At 36.5% G+C, this 17,781-nt stretch overlaps 1 long non-coding RNA gene across 1 annotated transcript; it reads left to right on the top strand.

Annotated features, from left to right (window-relative positions):
* The first annotated feature begins 11,363 nt into the window (after window positions 1-11,363).
* On the top strand, window positions 11,364-17,191 carry LOC110937307. Its single transcript, XR_002590694.2, has 2 exons — window positions 11,364-11,991; window positions 16,753-17,191. It is a non-coding gene; the product is annotated as an uncharacterized LOC110937307 (long non-coding RNA).
* Window positions 17,192-17,781: the final 590 nt, after the last annotated feature.

The raw sequence follows: 17,781 nt of genomic DNA, 5'->3' as shown, positions 1-17,781 counted from the left end.
ATTTTTGGTGCGTGCGCAAAACTTTCCACGCGCGAACGTGTGCGAATTTGGTATTGCCATTGTTCGTCTTGTACATCTCCAACACCTTTTTAAACACATCTTCGTCGCTCATGCCGCTACGACGCCCACTAGAATATATTTTATTATATTCATCGCAAAACTTATTGACGAACCCGTTCATTTTTCGCCACTTTGATGATACAGAGTCGATATCTCGATACGGGCCTTGATCCATTAGCTTAAGGAACTTTTCCAAAACCGCCTTCCAAAACCCGTCACCCGTTTGATTATTACCTATAAAATATGTTACAAAAAATAAAAAACTAATTCTAAAAAAATATAAACTTAAAAAAAGTTAGTTTTACCAACCTTTTATCGGGTGTGTAGACGTGCCTATGTAAGCCTTAGCTAAGGCTTCTTCTTCGATTGGCGTCCATGGTTTCGCCTTTGGTTTGGACGGTTGCTCATCCACCACTTGCTTGCCTTTTCTTCGTTTTCCTTTTTCTTTTTCTTTTTGCGGTTGGGTTTCGGGAACAACTTCCACATCCTCGTCGGGTTCGGATTGGGGTTAAACGGGTTGCGTCGGGATCGGTTGGGGTTGAACGGGTTGCATCGAGTTCGGTTGGAGATTAAAAGCACCCCGCATCATCAATTGTTGAAGGGCTTGATTTTGAGAGAATTGAAAGAATTGGTTAGGTGAGTGTTGGAATGCGGCAAAGGCGTTTGACGAATATTGAGAGAATTGGTTCGGTTCGGTCGTCGGATAATATCCTGGAACCGAGAAAACATTCGGTTGGGTCGGGTTGTTGGGATTGTTCGGGTTGTTGGGGACGTTCGGGTTGTTCAGGTTGTTGAAGGGATCCATGGTAGAATATAAGTTTATAAATGTGGAAGATGTTTTATAAAAAATAAAGTGAGATAGATGAGAAAAAGTGGTTAAAATGGTGAATGGAGGTGAAAAAAGGTTTGAAATTTATATATTTTGAGGGAAAGGACCGTTGCTTTTGAAATTTAAAATGGTGAATATAATTTTTTTTTTATTCAACGGTAACAATTCAGAGGGGGCCCACATTTTTTGGAACGTCTCAAACGTCCAGAGCCGGACGGAGAGGACGGGGACGGGGGGAGGGGGGTGTTCCACCCGGCGCCGGTCCTCGACGCATGGAGGACGGACCCCATACCCACCAGCCTTATGGGCCACTTCAAGCATGACTACACACCCCTATTTTCAAGTTTTAACACAGAGATATAGGACTATAGGAGCTAGTTGGAATGACTAGAGTCAGAGCCACCAATTTTTGTTAAAACCTTTTATATAGAATATGTGTATTGATGTGTGAGCCCCAAATAAGTTAAACAAAAACTATATTTATTGCAAGTCCCAACTAAAGAACCAATTTTAGAATAAAAAATGCCTAATTCCAACTCCAAGCAATATATGGTTCGTTATTAATTTAGGCCGCTATCGTCATTCTCGCTAACTGTAACGCCATGCTTGCTCATTTCACTCAATGGCGTCGCGAATTGGGGAAAAATTAGAGGCGAAACTAGGGGAAACAATGGTGTTTCAAGGATAATCCAGGTTAGTTAACTACATCATTGTTTTCCCTAAATCTCTAACTAATACTTCGAATCTTTAAATTTTGATATTGTGCTTGTGATGAGGCATGCTTGCGAATTTCCGATTGAGACTTGGAAGGCAAAAAGCATAACTGATTTTTCTTTATAAAAATTCAAAAGGGCCCCGACTTTGTAGTTCGTTTAGGGCCTCCAATAACGTTGGACCGGTCCTGACTAGAATAGATATGAATTGAACATGAATCATGTATCGTATTGATAATCATATCTGGTCTTAATAATCTGCACAAGTAAAACATCGTTAGTCTCATGAAGGTGTGAAAAGATCCTTGCAGACCTCAACGTGAGGCTAAATATATGGATATGAAAAGTATGAGAAGTGTGTAAAGTATATCCAGAGAAAATGAGTATAGACCCAGATATGAGGTTGGAATTAAAACTTTGAAATTTTGAAACGAGATTCCACTAGTTTAAAACCAACTAGTTACTTAGATATAAGATAAAAGAGTGAAAACTTCTGGGACTAAAAAAGAATAGCATCAAAATAATGCCAAGATTTAATATTCGCTTGTGACGCTTGTCTTTTGTCCAAACACAAACAAGTGGGCCCTGACCCAACTGGCAAGTTGATATTGAACCCAGCATCCCTTTTTAGCCCATTAATGCCATAAGCCCAACAGACAAAGGAAGATAATATGTTACCGGATTGTATGAAGAACTTCAACCCTAACTCATTTATCTGTACATAGGCCTATAAATGAACCAAACGTTCATGAATTGTTTATGAACTTGTTTGACGGGAAGTTCGTTTATGTTCGTTCATTTAATAAACGAACGAACACGAGCAAAAAAATTTGTTCGTTTAAATAAATGAACGAACATGAACACACCCTGTGTTCATTCATTTATGTTCATGAACGTTCGTTTAAATTTAGTAAATACATAAATAGTTAGATTTATATAAATATTTGGTTTTCTAACTACTTATATTAATATGACTAATTAGTATATTTATCAACTCTAATTTAGATGTGTTTTCGGATGAACTGTAATATATTAGACTTGTTTGCTCAATCATGTTAATTTATGTTTGTTTATGTTTATTTAAACATGTTCATTTAACTTTTTTTGTTTATGTTCGTTTGTGTTCGTTAATGTTCGTGAACTGTTCGTTTAGGCTTTAAACGAGACATGAACGGACACGAACATGCTCGATTTCTTAATGAACGAACACGAACAAAAAACGTGTTCGATTATATGTTCGTGTTCGTGTCCGGCGAAATTTAAATGAATGAACACGAACATGCCTATGTTCGTGTTCGTTCGGTTCGTTTACAGGCCTATCTGTAAAAGTTAGATGGTGGGTTGTGAAGGTACTGGCATGTTGAAGCCAAGTTGCAAACGGGTTAAACAAATAACATACGCAAGTGTTGGACACACAATACAATGAGTAATACACATTGTTGTAATGTGAGAAGTATACTTGTGTAACTATAACATATTTAAGAGTTGGGCGCGCCATTCTAATCACACATTTTATCATAAGGGGGTGGGGGTGTTCCACTTTCCATCACTCACCACACTCAATCATGTTCCGCCGCGTCATCGAACTTGGTTCCAACACTAGTGATGGAATTTATTGGGGGTGCCCATCACTCATCACACCAATGATATCATGTGAAGGAGAAGGAACCATGGAGTGTTTGGGAAGAAATCTTCACGCGTTGTCACCACCATGGTTATCACCAGCACGCGTGGTCACCATGAGTGGCGGCGGTGTTCCACGCGTGGTGAGCCACTCACAACGTGCCATCACTGAGTGCCCCGACCCCCTAATCAAGCATGGAAAACTACGCACATTAAAGTAATCATTGGATGCAGTGTTGTAATTAATTTAGGCGCGCTGTTATAAAATGTTTAGATGGACCATTACGTTCTAATCACACATTTCATCATAATTTTAAACTTTTTGGTATGATTTTTTTAAACAAACAAATATATTAAAGATGTTGATTGTTTAATGATAGAAACTAATTAAAAACACAATGTTCAAATCACAAAGTTCTTTACAAACAAACAAACAAAGTTGAAAGACTAGACACATCAGTGTAATAGTTAGACACATTGTAATGAGTTTAGCCACGCCATTACAAGAACATTCACATTGAAGCTTGTATTCTATATAAAATAGAGAAAAAAATAGAAAAAACAACAAAAAAACCATCACGTTGAAATCTTTGCAATAGAGAAAAATATAAAGAAAGTAAAGTACACCTCTATATTTAGAGATTCATATTCAACTCTTTATATTTTTATTGTGAGTGTGTAGGAAAGAGAAAAAAGTAATAAAATAAGTGTTTGTGAGTAAGAACTCTATAGATATAGAGAGCCGGATGTGAGATGTTTTTGAAATATTAACAAAACTTCGAGAAATACGTGTCTGTCTCGAGACTCCAATATGAATGCATATTTAAATACAACATTGTAATAACAATCCATCATATTTATTTTAAATAATAAAGTTTTAATAAAGATGTTGAAACTTTAAATACATATGAAAACTAATTAAATGAAGAGTTAAATTTGAGAACTTTATTTTCTCTTTTCCTTCCAGTCACATTACTTTCTGTTAATTACAATCCTATCACAATATGATCTTTTAACAATCTAATATCTACAAATTCATAAAACACCATAAACTTATAATTTGTACGCGATTCAGCAATTGTATGAAACACGAGTAGATAATACATTTATAGTAGCGAATAATAATTATTTTTTAGAGATGAATTTCTTTAATCATATTTGCAGGGAAGACTTGAATCCAAGACCTTCAAACCTAAATGTTTCTAAAGACTTTGCCTTTACCATTAGGCTACCAACCCCATTGGTAGCGAATAATATTATTTAATAAATATACAATACACGTATCTTAGTTGGTGATTTAAAGTGTCATAAAGCACAAATGACGGAATCTTTAGATCTATACAACTTGGAAAGCATTGTGGTGGCCTTCCAGCTTTCAAGCGACCAACTAACTATGTCCCCAAATTACAATATTATTAATTTTATTGTGACTGTCTTCGATTAATTAAATATGATTCAGTCTCTTTTTGTTCATAAGAAAATAGCGAAATACAATTGTTTGGTTTTATATTTAATTTGATCAAATATCCACTGTTAAACCAAAATAAAGAAAGTTACCATCATAACCAATCAAATATAGGGATGCTCTTAGATTATTAATTGGGACATCCGGGTTAATTGGTCTGCCTTTCATGAGAATTTGTGTAGTGGTTAATTGGTATATTTTACTATTGAGATGCAGGTTCGATTTCCGCTTGAGCCATTTTCGATGGACATCTGGGCGAAGGGACGAATCGGGGCTTTAATCCCGGGTTCGAACCTGACGCGCGCGCGCGCGCGCGCGCGCGGGGGGGCGAGGGGGGGGGGGGCGAGGGTTTACAGATTCCATCAAGTTCCCGCACATCAGGGGGCATGGTCTCATGACGGTTGAGGAGTCGACCTTAGACATAGCCCCAAACAGGATGGATTTACACATGATATCCTTTATCGTTCAAAAAAAAAATTGGGACTATAGTATTGACATAAAACATATTAAACTAATGATTTCTCGAACCTATATATAGCCTTTTTTTAAGGCGAATTTCTTTTAATTATGTCATTTATGAGACTTAAACCCATGACCTTCAAACCTTAGGTGCCCTTAGAACGAGAGATGCTTTGCTTAAACGTAACATAGCTGTGGAGAATAAAAGGAGTGTTGTGTGAAGTGTGGAGGAGTCGACGGAGCACCTTCTTACGTGTTGCTTTGTCTCCTGTGTTGTTAGGCAGCAGGTTGTTTTTTGGTGCAAGAGTACCACGTTTTATGCTTTCTCAGTCAGGGACCTGTTAAGCATGGTGGAGTATCAAGGCGACATCGATAGCAAGGAGGAGGCTTTCTACGGTATAGTGATGGTGGTGTGTTGGTGCTTATGAATTGCTAGAAATGAAAGATGGTATTCAAATAAAGAGGTTAGAATTGACAACATTATAAGCAGTGTGAAGGCTTGGTTTACGAATAGATCGAAGTTTAGATGTATTAGTTGGGAGGAGTGGTGTAAGTTTCGAATTATGTAAATAGTCGGTGTCCTTTGTCGTGTCTTTTGGTTGTCCGTTTTGGGCGTTACCTTTGTGAATAAAGTTATCACTTAAAAAAATGATGTTTCGCCTCTGCTATTGGGCCATCAACCCTAAATTTGTCATAAAATTTAGCAATAATATAGACAGAAAAAGGATGTAATATTGTTATGACGGTTTAAGAGGTAAAATATTATACAATAAAGTTAATAACTTATCATTGATTTTCTTAAATTCTTTATCACCAAAATTATAACAATTTGTACATGTTGTAAGCATAAATGATGTTATTTATGAATTCTCTTTAATAATAATACCAATTATAAACGGTGTCCACTTGCACATCAAATATAAAATTCCATGAAAAAAAGGTATATTGACCCAAATACTTTTCAAATATTTGAAATTCACCCTTTCTAATTATCCTTTCTCGCACTCAAACATCCATTCATCATCTTTACGGATCCTTCTTTTATATTTATTTGACCCATACATAAAGGAGAAAACCAATGACCTACAACTATCTAAGGGTTTCCATCATAGTGGTATTAAGTTTTACTAAAGTGGTGTCCCTTCTCATTAGGTTGAGTTGTTAAGAGTTTGAGTCCATGGTAAACATTGGATTAAAATTCAAAGTAGGATTAGAAGGTGTGTGTTCGTAGTTTCGGAGCTTGAACGGAAACTACGTAAGAGCCGTTCGAAAAAATTTGGTAAAATTAATACTACAAGCGAAAAGTCGGTTAGGATCAAGGAGGGTGTAAAGCTTCGCCAGTGTGTGTTAGCAAGTTGTTCTAGAAAACAGATATAAAACTAAACCTAATAAAAAAATTTATAAAGTATATATATCTTTATTATACCAGTTTACTCACACATTCTCTAATTCCACTTATAAATGTATGCATTTATCAACCATATAACATAAACTCTCAACCTCATGAGGAGGAACACCTTAGTACCATTAGGACACATGTTATTTTATATATACCATATTATTAAACTTATGCGTTTCATGCGTAAGGGTGTAGCATGGGTTTTCAGGGTCAAGTTATTCTACAAAGTCTCCTAATTGTAAGAAGTGTAAGAATGATTTATAGAGTAACAAGTGTCCAATAACCTAAAATTAAACCCACTACATCACCACCCAAAACCTAAACACCCATCCCCACCACACCCCCACCACCACCCAAAAACCTAACACCCCCCCCCCCCCCCCACCACCACCCAAAAACCTAACCCCCCCCCCCACCCCACCCCACCCCAACAAAAAAAAAACCCAATACCTCACCAAAAAACCTAACCCCCCACCCCCCAAAAACCTAAAAAAAAAAAAATCTAAAAAACACTAAACATCCGCCCTCACCCGCCCCCACCACCACCCAAAAACCTAAACCCCACCCCCAACCCCCTCGGCAAAAAAAAAACATTTTTTTTGGGGTGGGTGATGGGGGTGGGGTGGGGATGGGGGTTTAGGTTTTTGGGTGGTGGTGGATGTTTAAGTTTTTTTTTTTTTTTTTTTTTTTTGTAATGGGTTTTTTTAGGAGTCTTTATACCCTTCTTACAATTAGGATCCTTTGTATTAGATCATAATCCTAATCCTGGGTTTTCAACGAACTTGTCTTTTATTTTCTTGAGGTGATGTTCACAAAACACACACAAAGGACACAAGAATATAAAAGCACACATGCAAGAAGTACATCGATATGCTTGCTTGCGTAGTATATACACGAAAACATGAAAAAACAAGTAAATGAAAAAAAAAACACAACTTCGTTACACACATGATATCAATTTAACACATATGAGTCTATTCTGCAATACTGTTGAACTCAGATACCCTCATCAATATCAGTTGAATCACCACAGGTCAGAGGCAAAGCTTCTTAAAACACCTAGATTATACGGGTCGACTTTTAAAAAGTGAAGGACTGAAGGTTGAACCGATGGGCCGGTTTTTTATGATAAATTGATAATCTCGTATGATTAAAACAAAACATTGGAGAGAAAAAAAAGATAGGGGAAATATACAATGTTTTAAAAACTGATTCAAATCGACCGGTAGTACCGGTTGAATCGTCCAGTACAACCGATTAAACAGCCCGATATACCTGGTTGAATCACTCGATACACCTGATTAAACTGTTTTTAAGTCCAATCTGGTATGATATAAAACTGGATTTTAAAACATGAAATATGAAAGAGTAAACTGCCATTTTGGTTCTATGGTTTGGCCAGTTTTGCCACTTTAGTCCAAATCTCAAACTTATTACATATGGGACCATTTTAGTCCAAAATCCAAAAAAAACCCCATTTTTTGACTGTTGAGAGCTGCCTATTTTGTCCTTTAATGTAGGGGTATTTTGCTCATTTATGTTTTATTTAAAGCAATTCATTTAATAAAAAACCCCAAAATATAAAAAACCCCAGGTAATCATCATCTTCAACCTCAACCCCTGATCATCATCATCTTCAATCTCATCATGTTCAACCTCATCATCTTCAACCACCAACACCCCCTCTCGCCGCCAAGCACCACCACCTGCCACCACCCTCTCGCACCCCCTGCAACCACCGCCCAACTACCCACCCCCACCCTCATCATCTTCAACCTCATCATCTTCCTTCCCTAAACTGAAAGAACAGCAGCCGCACTTTAACAAAATTCACTCTTCTTCTTCGATGCAATACACAACAAACCTACAGTTTTGATTCAACTTTGATTTATGTTGAACACACAAACTTCAATCTTAGATTCATAAACACCACGAATTTACAACCTGCAACTTAATCAGATTCAGTCGTAACAATATCAATTTGCAGCAACAAATCAAAAAACATTCTTCTTCGTTTTCTGAATTTACAACAAAAAAACGATTCTTTTACACAACAACATAAATCGTATGTGCTCAGATCTGAAACATAAATCGTATGTGCTCAGAGTGTGTATTCACAGAGAAACCAGAACAAAACCAGAAACGAGATTCACAGAGATGCAGCACAGATTCAAGTAACAAAGTTGCGAGATTCATCACCTTCACCACCGTACCTACCACCACCACCTCCTCCACCGTCTCTCTCTTTTTCTCTCTCTCTCCTCCTGCCGCCACAAACCACCACCCCCACCACCACCATCTCTCTGCATCATCCCCATGAAATCAGGTTAGATCTCTCTCTAAAGACACTCACCACCACCACCACCACAACCACCACTAGCACCACCACAATCCCCATCTTCCACCGTAAACCAATCAAACCCACTAGCATCATCGTTCGGTGCAAACACCGTCAATCCAATCAAAGCTCCAGATTCAATCGATTGATTATCAGCATCCTCCGTGGAAGCTTGTGAGAAGGAAGGTTTAAGGGTTTTCTTGATTCTTTTGTTCACCATTTTTATCTGGTGTTCTTGATTTTGCCTCTGCTCACCGTTGGTGTTCTTGATTTTGCCTCTGTTCTTGATTTTTGTCTGGTGTTCTTGATTTCTCCTCCATCGTTTGCATAAAAAGATTCAAGCTTCTGTTTCTGGTTTCTGGTTTGGTTTTTGATGTGTTTAAGGAATTTGATTTGGGGGTGGAGAGATGATGAGGATGATGATTTTGGGTTGGGTGGCGATGGTGGTGTTGGTGTTGGCGGCGACGGTGGTATTGGTAGTTCAGAGAGAGAGAGCAGAGTGAGAAAGATGAGATAGAGAGAGAGAGTTCTGTATGTGTAGGTATATAATATATATATATATATATATATAAATAATTGTTTTAGGGTATTTTATATACATAATTCAGTTATAATAATTACAAAATGCCTAAAATGCCCCTGAGAATAAAGACAAAATAGAAGGGTTTAAGTAGGAGAATCTGGTCAAATTTGAAATTTGGACCAAAATGGCAACAAAAACCAAATCACAGGACCCTGGATGTAATAAGTTTGAGATTTGGACTAAAGTGGCAAAACTAGCCAAACCACAGGGACCAAAATGGCAGTTTACTCAATATGAAAAGTGTGAATTAAGAAAGTATAGGGCCCACACATGTGAACGGGACAAATCTTCCAGCGATTTAGGCAAACTCCACACCGCCCCCGCGAATACTTCTACGCTTGGGGGGACCCCGCTCTTCTACTTCCATTATTCCTTCTACAAATATTTACTATAAATGTTTTTTTTTTTTTAATTCTTGGTTTTTTCTGTCACATGTGAAAATTCAAAATGTTGCCCACAGATGTCAACATAGTTAGTGAGGCACTTTTGTAAAACGAGTGCAATGAACAGTTTGTGAACCATTTATCAGTAAGTTCATTTATGTTTGTTCGATTAGCTTAACGGATCATTGAAGTATTATCGTGTAACCATTATATTGAAAGTGTTAAAAAAAATTACAACTGAAAAATTAATAACATGCAAGAGATTATCAAAACACCATTTAAAAATCAGGCGTTTTTTAACGATAAATTCGGATCGCTAACGGACCACTGAAGTATCATCGTGCCACCAGCGGAATCACCCGATCATATTCATCTCCACTAGACAATAATACCTATACACAATTCAAGAGGGAAACCCAATAAATCTAGGAAAACTCCTAGCCATCAAACTCAGAATCTAATGGTCCCTAAACCTTATCCCGTCTTGTTTTTTCTTTGTTCTAAACATATACGTTTAATAATTAATATACAATATTATTCGGTAAATTTGATACGCCATAAATTTTCAAAATAGTAGCCAAATGAGATCAATGGTACTAAGGTAAGTACCTCATGGGGTTATCACCTATGCATGCCATAATGATCTTCATGTAAAGGGTCCTACACTCATCAATACATACTAATAAACATTCACCGGTTTAATAATTGAAAAAGTAAACTGCTTTCTATTGTACCATTAAAATTACTCTTTTTACATTACTCACGAATTTAATCATACTTTTAGTTCTTACCCGTTACATATATAATTTTAACATATGGATATTAATTTCTAATTATTCTTATGATTTAATTTAATAAAATTATATGTATAATACGCACACCCAAATAGGGCGGTTACACTTACACTAACACTACAATGTGGTGACAATGCGTGTACCTGTTGGCAAGATGTATCTGCGTTTATTTATGTACACAAGAGTTTATAACACACATAAAATACTGTATAAAATGGTCTAGTCACACCTTGTTAATGCATAACCAAAACCCGTTTCACACTTAAGCACACATCTGCATCCATTTGATACACACTTGTGTAAGCTGAGATAACCGCACCATGTCATTTTATAATATGTTTTTTTTTCATATAATGAAGTATGTAAAATTTCTTTAAGCTTAAAAATTAATGAAACTATTATTTAATTAAAAAAAGTTAATAAAAGGTGTTGAAAGAATGATAGCTTATATTGTTTTTATATAAAGTGTTCATTCAAATATTCCATTTTATAATCTCTAACTGATTGACAAAGTTGTTGTAACAGATTGATATAGTTGGAGGGCCTTATTGCAACTTTCATTGAGTCGGTGTATATTGGGAGATAGTTCAAGGGTGCTGGATGTAACATTAGATATTTGTGGTATATAATGAGAGTTTCTCTCTCATTGTTCTAGATCCATCATCTCTGTTCATCTTCCACATTCACTCCGATCTAGTTTCACCCTTTGTATTTCTTGTTGTTGTATTGTACTGATCTGCTGGTGTTGTTGGTGAGATCTCAACTGTGAGATCAAGCTTTGTAGATCAGGTTGTTTCTTTCTGTATTGTTCTTGTTTGTATTGTATTCATATAGATCAACTGATTAAATCAGTTGATCTGAACATCTGTTCATATAGATCTTACATTTAGTAAGATCATTGGGTATTGGGGGGTGTTTTCTGGTTTGGGTGAATAATAAGATTTTGGTCACTGTTTTGTCGCTATTGCTTTGTTCTTGTTCTGTGTGATTGATACCATAAGTTTTCTATATGGTATCAGAGCTAAACAAGCTCTTGGTTGATTGATTGTTCTTCCGCTGTTTCATATCTCTTTTGTGTTTTTTCTTGTAGGTTGTCTTAGGGTTTCTGATCTTGAGAAACCCTAGTTGGTTGATCTTGGGGGTGATATTGAGTTAGGGTTTGTGAAACCCTAATCGGAGGATTTGCTTGGGTCCTTCATTGGAATCTGTGAGAAGACTGCGTTGGTCTCTGAAACCCTAGAAGGATTCAGAGCAAACCAACCAGTGTTAGTTCATTGCTGTTGGTGATTGACTTGTAACCCTAGAAGGTTACAGTTGTCATCTTGTGTGAAGACTTGCACCCACTGTGAGATCTTTCCTTCTCTGTAGTTAGTTTTTCTTGTCTTGTTGGTTGATTAGTTGAAGTCGGGGTAGTGAGGACCGGCACCTTGTTTGTTGTTTGTTTGATATTTCTTGTTTGTTTGTGCTCCTGTGATACGCTTGTCCAGGCACCTTTAGAGTGACGAACCTGGAATCTGGCCTCTGTCACAGTTAGCCTTTTTTGAGTGTTTGTTTTGTGTCTTCTTGTTGTTTGATTATCTGTTGTTTGTTTGGTGTGTATCTGTTTGTGATCATGGGGGATACTAGTACCTCTGCTACTATGATTAGCAAACTTGATATTGGAGACCCTCTGTACCTTCACCCTAGTGACTCTAGTACCCTAACCATTGTTAGTATAAAGTTAAAAGGAACTGAAAATTACCCTGTCTGGTCTAATGCTATGAGACTTGCTTTAGAAGCAAAAAATAAATATGGGTTTATTGATGGTAAATGTATAAAACCAAAAGATGATCAGGTCTTAGCAAATCAGTGGGAAAGGTGTAATTCAGTTGTGATTACATGGTTATTAAACTCTATTTCTGAGGAGTTATTTCTGGGGCAAGTTTTTTCTAAACTTGCCTCAGAAGTCTGGACTGATTTGAAAGAGTCATTTGATAAGGTGGATGGTTCTGTTGTGTATGATTTGTATAAAAGAATAAATGGTATTTCTCAAAATGGAAGCACTGTTGCTGAATACTATAACAGGCTGACAACCATGTGGAAGCAGTTTGATGCAATGGTGCAGCTTCCTACATGTTCTTGTCAGGCTGCTAAAGATTACAATGATTTTTCCACACTTATTAAACTAATGCAGTTTCTTATGGGGCTTGATGATATTTATCAGCCTGTAAGAACAAATTTGTTAACAAGAGAACCATTCCCTTCAGTTAAGGTTGCATTTTCTATTGTGTCCAGAGAGGAGTCTCATAGGCTGGCCTCAAATGGATCTAAGGGTCAAAATGTGTCTTTTGTAACTAAGTCAAATCAGTCATTTGATTCTAGGAAGAAGAATACTAGGGGTCCTAATCCTAACCTAAAATGTTCTCATTGTAATATGCTTGGTCATACGGTTGACCGGTGTTATGAGGTTATTGGATATCCACCTGGTTTTAGGAAAAGATCAGGTGGGCAGTCTTATAGATCTAATGTGTCTAATAATAATAATAAAAGTAATTCTACTGTTGGGTCTTCAAATTCTGTTGGTACTGCTATGCCTTTCACTTCTGAGCAGATTTCTAAGTTGTTGAGTCTTGTTGGAGAAAGTTCTGGTGGTGAACAGGCTAAATCTAATATGGGAGGTGAGTCTTCTGTAACTTGTAGCTTTGCTACAGGTTTTGTTAGTTGTTCAAGTTCTGCTATGTTTGAGTTTGAGTATAATTGGATTGTTGATTCTGGTGCTAATCAACACATGGTCAAGTCTGATAAAGGCATGTTTGATTGGGTTGATGTTTCTGATTATAATCTGAAAGTAAGTCATCCAAATGGAACTAATGTTAAAGTGTGTAAAATTGGTAAAATAAAACTTGTTAATAATGTCATTCTTGAAGATGTGTTTTATGTTCCTGGTTATAGTGTGAATTTGCTGTCTGTCTTTAAATTAGCTAAAGATAATAAGATAGGAGTCTTGTTTGATGAAAATCATTGTTTGCTTCAGGATTTGAGATCCAAGAAGGTCCTGGTGACTGGTAGTCAGGACAATGGTTTATACTTTGTTGGAAAACATGGTAATTCTGTTAATGTCTGTTTGAATAGTGTGTTTAAGTCAAGTTTGTGGCATAGTAGGCTAGGCCACCCGTCTGATCAGGTTCTAGCTGTTTTAAAAGGGTGTCTAGATATTAAAACTGTAGACCATGGTCCATGTGAAGTTTGCCATAAGGCAAAACAAGTGAGGGTTCCATTTCCTTTAAGTGATCATAAAACAAAAGAAATAGGTGATTTAGTTCACTTAGATGTATGGGGTCCATACAGAGTGTCTAGTAATGAAGGGTTTAAATATTTTCTAACTGTGGTTGATGATTACTCACGAACTGTGTGGTGTTACTTATTGAAAAATAAAATGGAAGTTTTTGAAAATATAACTGATTTTTATGAATTACTCTTAACTCAGTTTAAAAAAAGAGTAAAGATTTTCAGAAGTGATAATGGAACCGAGTTTGTAAATAATCGAATGAGTAGTTTTATAAGAAGTAAAGGTGTTTTACATCAAACAACATGTGCTTACACACCACAGCAAAATGGTGTGGTTGAGCGTAAACATAGGCATCTATTAAATATAGCTAGAGCCTTGATGTTTCAGGGTGGTCTACCTCTGAGTTTTTGGTCTGATTGTGTTCTGACTGCTGTTTACCTGATTAACAGGTTACCCTCTTCTGTGCTGTTAGGTAAAAGTCCGTATGAGATAGTCTTTGGTTTTAAACCCTCTTTAATGCATCTTAGAAACTTCGGGTGTTTGTGTTTTAGCACTGTGTTAAATGAATCAGACAAGTTCACTTATCATGCTGATAAGTGTGTATTGATTGGGTATTCTAATGTCAAGAAGGGGTATAAATTGTGGAGTCTAGATAATAAGAAGGTCTTATTTTCTAGAGATGTCAAGTTTTATGAGGATGTTTACCCTTTTAAGAATAAACATGTTGGTAATTCAGATTTTATTGATAAAACCTTAAATCATATAACCTTTTTTGATTGCTATGATACTGAAACACCTGAAGTTTCACAAATGCCCGATGATGAAGAGGGTAATAATGGCTCTCATGGTAGTTCCAGTGATGATCAGCAGCCATTAGGACCCTCCACATCTACCATAACCAGTATTGCTGATCAACCTCAGCAAGTTCCAACTGGTTATGAAGGAAGTAGTGAAACTGGGTTTTATGGCGAGGCAGAGGACAGTGGAACACCAAGTGATGAGACCAACCTATCTGAGGGTGCTGGTCTAGGTCTTAGAAAGTCCACTAGGACTTCAGTTGTTCCAAAAAGGTTTGAGGATTATGTGTTAAGTGGAAATGCTAAGTATAGTATTGATAAAACTGTGAATTATGCTTGTTTGTCTAAAGAAAACTTTAGCTTTGTTAGTTTGTTGAATAAAACTCTTGAACCCACTTGTTATGATGAGGCTGCTAAAGACCCTAGGTGGGTCGAGGCAATGAATAAGGAAATGGAGGCCTTATTCAGAAATAACACCTGGACACTTGTTGATTTACCCCCTGGTAGAAAACCCATTGGCTGTAAATGGGTTTATAAGGTCAAGTACAAGTCTAGTGGAGAAATAGAAAGGTTCAAAGCTAGACTTGTGGCCAAGGGGTTTAATCAAAGGGAAGGCTTGGATTTTGGGGAAACCTTTTCACCGGTAGTGAAAATGGTAACTGTGAGATGTATAATTGCCCTTGCTGTTCAAAATGATTGGCCTATGTTTCAGCTTGACATTAATAATGCCTTCTTGTATGGCACTATTAATGAAGATGTGTATATGTGTTTGCCTAAGGGTTATTATTCTCCTGATGAGACTAGAGTTTGTAAATTGGTTAAATCGTTGTATGGGCTGAAACAGGCCCCTAGGAAGTGGAATGAAAAGTTGAGCAGTGTTCTTGTTGATTATGGTTTTGTGCAAAGTAAATGTGACCATTCTATGTATGTGTTGTCTAGAAATGGTGTGTTTATTGTGCTTCTTGTGTATGTGGATGATATTGTTGTTACTGGGAATAATATTGATGAAGTGAATAAAATTAAGGGTGTTTTGAATTTGAATTTTCAAATCAAAGACTTAGGTAAGTTGAAATATTTCTTGGGTATTGAGGTTTTGTATAACAAGTCTGGTGTGTGTTTGAATCAAAGAAAATATTGCTTAGAACTTCTAAGTGAGTTTGGGTATTTAGCTTGTAAACCTATTAAAACACCCATTGAACAAAGTTATCTAATAACTGCCAAGATTTCTAAAAACCAAAGTGTTTTGAAAAATATTACTGGTTTTCAAAAGCTGGTTGGTAAGTTGATTTATCTTTCTTTGACACGACCGGATATCAGTTATGCTGTGCAGTTTCTGAGTCAGTTTATGCACAGCCCAACTGATATGCACTTGCAGATTGCTTTAAGATTATTAAGGTATCTCAAGTCAGGTCCAGGTTGTGGTTTGCTGTTTAAAAAGGATGATAAGTTGGGTTTAGTTGGTTTTGTAGACTCAGACTGGGCTAAATGTCTATCTACAAGAAAGTCTGTGACTGGTTATTGTGTATATCTTGGTGGTTCATTAGTTTCTTGGAAAAGCAAGAAACAGAGTACTGTTTCTAGGTCTACAGGTGAGGCAGAATATCGTGCCATGTGTTCGGCAACATGTGAGATTATGTGGTTGCTGAACTTATTGAGAGAAGTTGGTGTTAACTGTGAATTACCAGTTAAATTATACTGTGACAGTAAAGCTGCTATATCTATAGCAGCCAATCCTGTCTTCCATGAAAAAACCAAGCATTTTGAGGTTGACCTTCATTTTCTGAGAGAAAAAGTTGGTTCAGGAATTATTGAAACAGTTAAGGTTGACTCTGAGAGTCAACCTGCAGATGGTTTTACAAAAGGGTTGAGTGTTGAGCAGCATAAGGTATTCTGTGAAAAGTTAGGGATGGTTAATTGGTTTTCATATTTGAATGAAGAGGGGATGTTGAAAGAATGATAGCTTATATTGTTTTTATATAAAGTGTTCATTCAAATATTCCATTTTATAATCTCTAACTGATTGACAAAGTTGTTGTAACAGATTGATATAGTTGGAGGGCCTTATTGCAACTTTCATTGAGTCGGTGTATATTGGGAGATAGTTCAAGGGTGCTGGATGTAACATTAGATATTTGTGGTATATAATGAGAGTTTCTCTCTCATTGTTCTAGATCCATCATCTCTGTTCATCTTCCACATTCACTCCGATCTAGTTTCACCCTTTGTATTTCTTGTTGTTGTATTGTACTGATCTGCTGGTGTTGTTGGTGAGATCTCAACTGTGAGATCAAGCTTTGTAGATCAGGTTGTTTCTTTCTGTATTGTTCTTGTTTGTATTGTATTCATATAGATCAACTGATTAAATCAGTTGATCTGAACATCTGTTCATATAGATCTTACATTTAGTAAGATCATTGGGTATTGGGGGGTGTTTTCTGGTTTGGGTGAATAATAAGATTTTGGTCACTGTTTTGTCGCTATTGCTTTGTTCTTGTTCTGTGTGATTGATACCATAAGTTTTCTACAAAAGGGATGAATTCTCCACTTTACCTATCCTCTTGCTAACTTCCAAGTATCCAACTAATTACCAAATTCACACTATGTTAATTTTAACCATTTAATTAAGTTGATTAAAGATCATACTTATACCTACTACACTTTGAGTTTGTAAACTTAGTGTAAAGTACAATCCTTACTGCATAATGTATAAGTGTTTTGTGCATGGTTTTACTCTCTTATGGATGTTGGGTTTGGCTTTATGCATTGTAGGGGTGTGCACAGTTCGGTTATCAACATTAACCGTAACTGAAGTTATCGGTTAATCGGTTCGGTTAATTCGGTTAATTTGTCGGTTTTCAGTTCGGTTCGATTAACTTCGGTTTTGCTATTCAAAAAGGGGTAGTGGTGCAGCTTGTTGCCCATTTACCATCTATTTCGATGTAAATTCATAATTATTATGTATCCAAGCAGGCAAGCATGATAATAATTATTATTATTAGACTTTACTTCTGTTAATAACCAAATCAAACAAAGGCTAAATTTTTGCTTAGAAATACATGTAATGGAGTTA

The sequence above is a fragment of the Helianthus annuus genome, chromosome 4 (assembly GCF_002127325.2).
Source record: "Helianthus annuus cultivar XRQ/B chromosome 4, HanXRQr2.0-SUNRISE, whole genome shotgun sequence".
In the NCBI taxonomy this organism is placed as follows: Eukaryota; Viridiplantae; Streptophyta; class Magnoliopsida; order Asterales; family Asteraceae; genus Helianthus; species Helianthus annuus.
The sequence above is the reverse complement of the archived record's forward strand: the minus strand, read 5'-3'. Positions and strand labels throughout refer to the sequence as shown.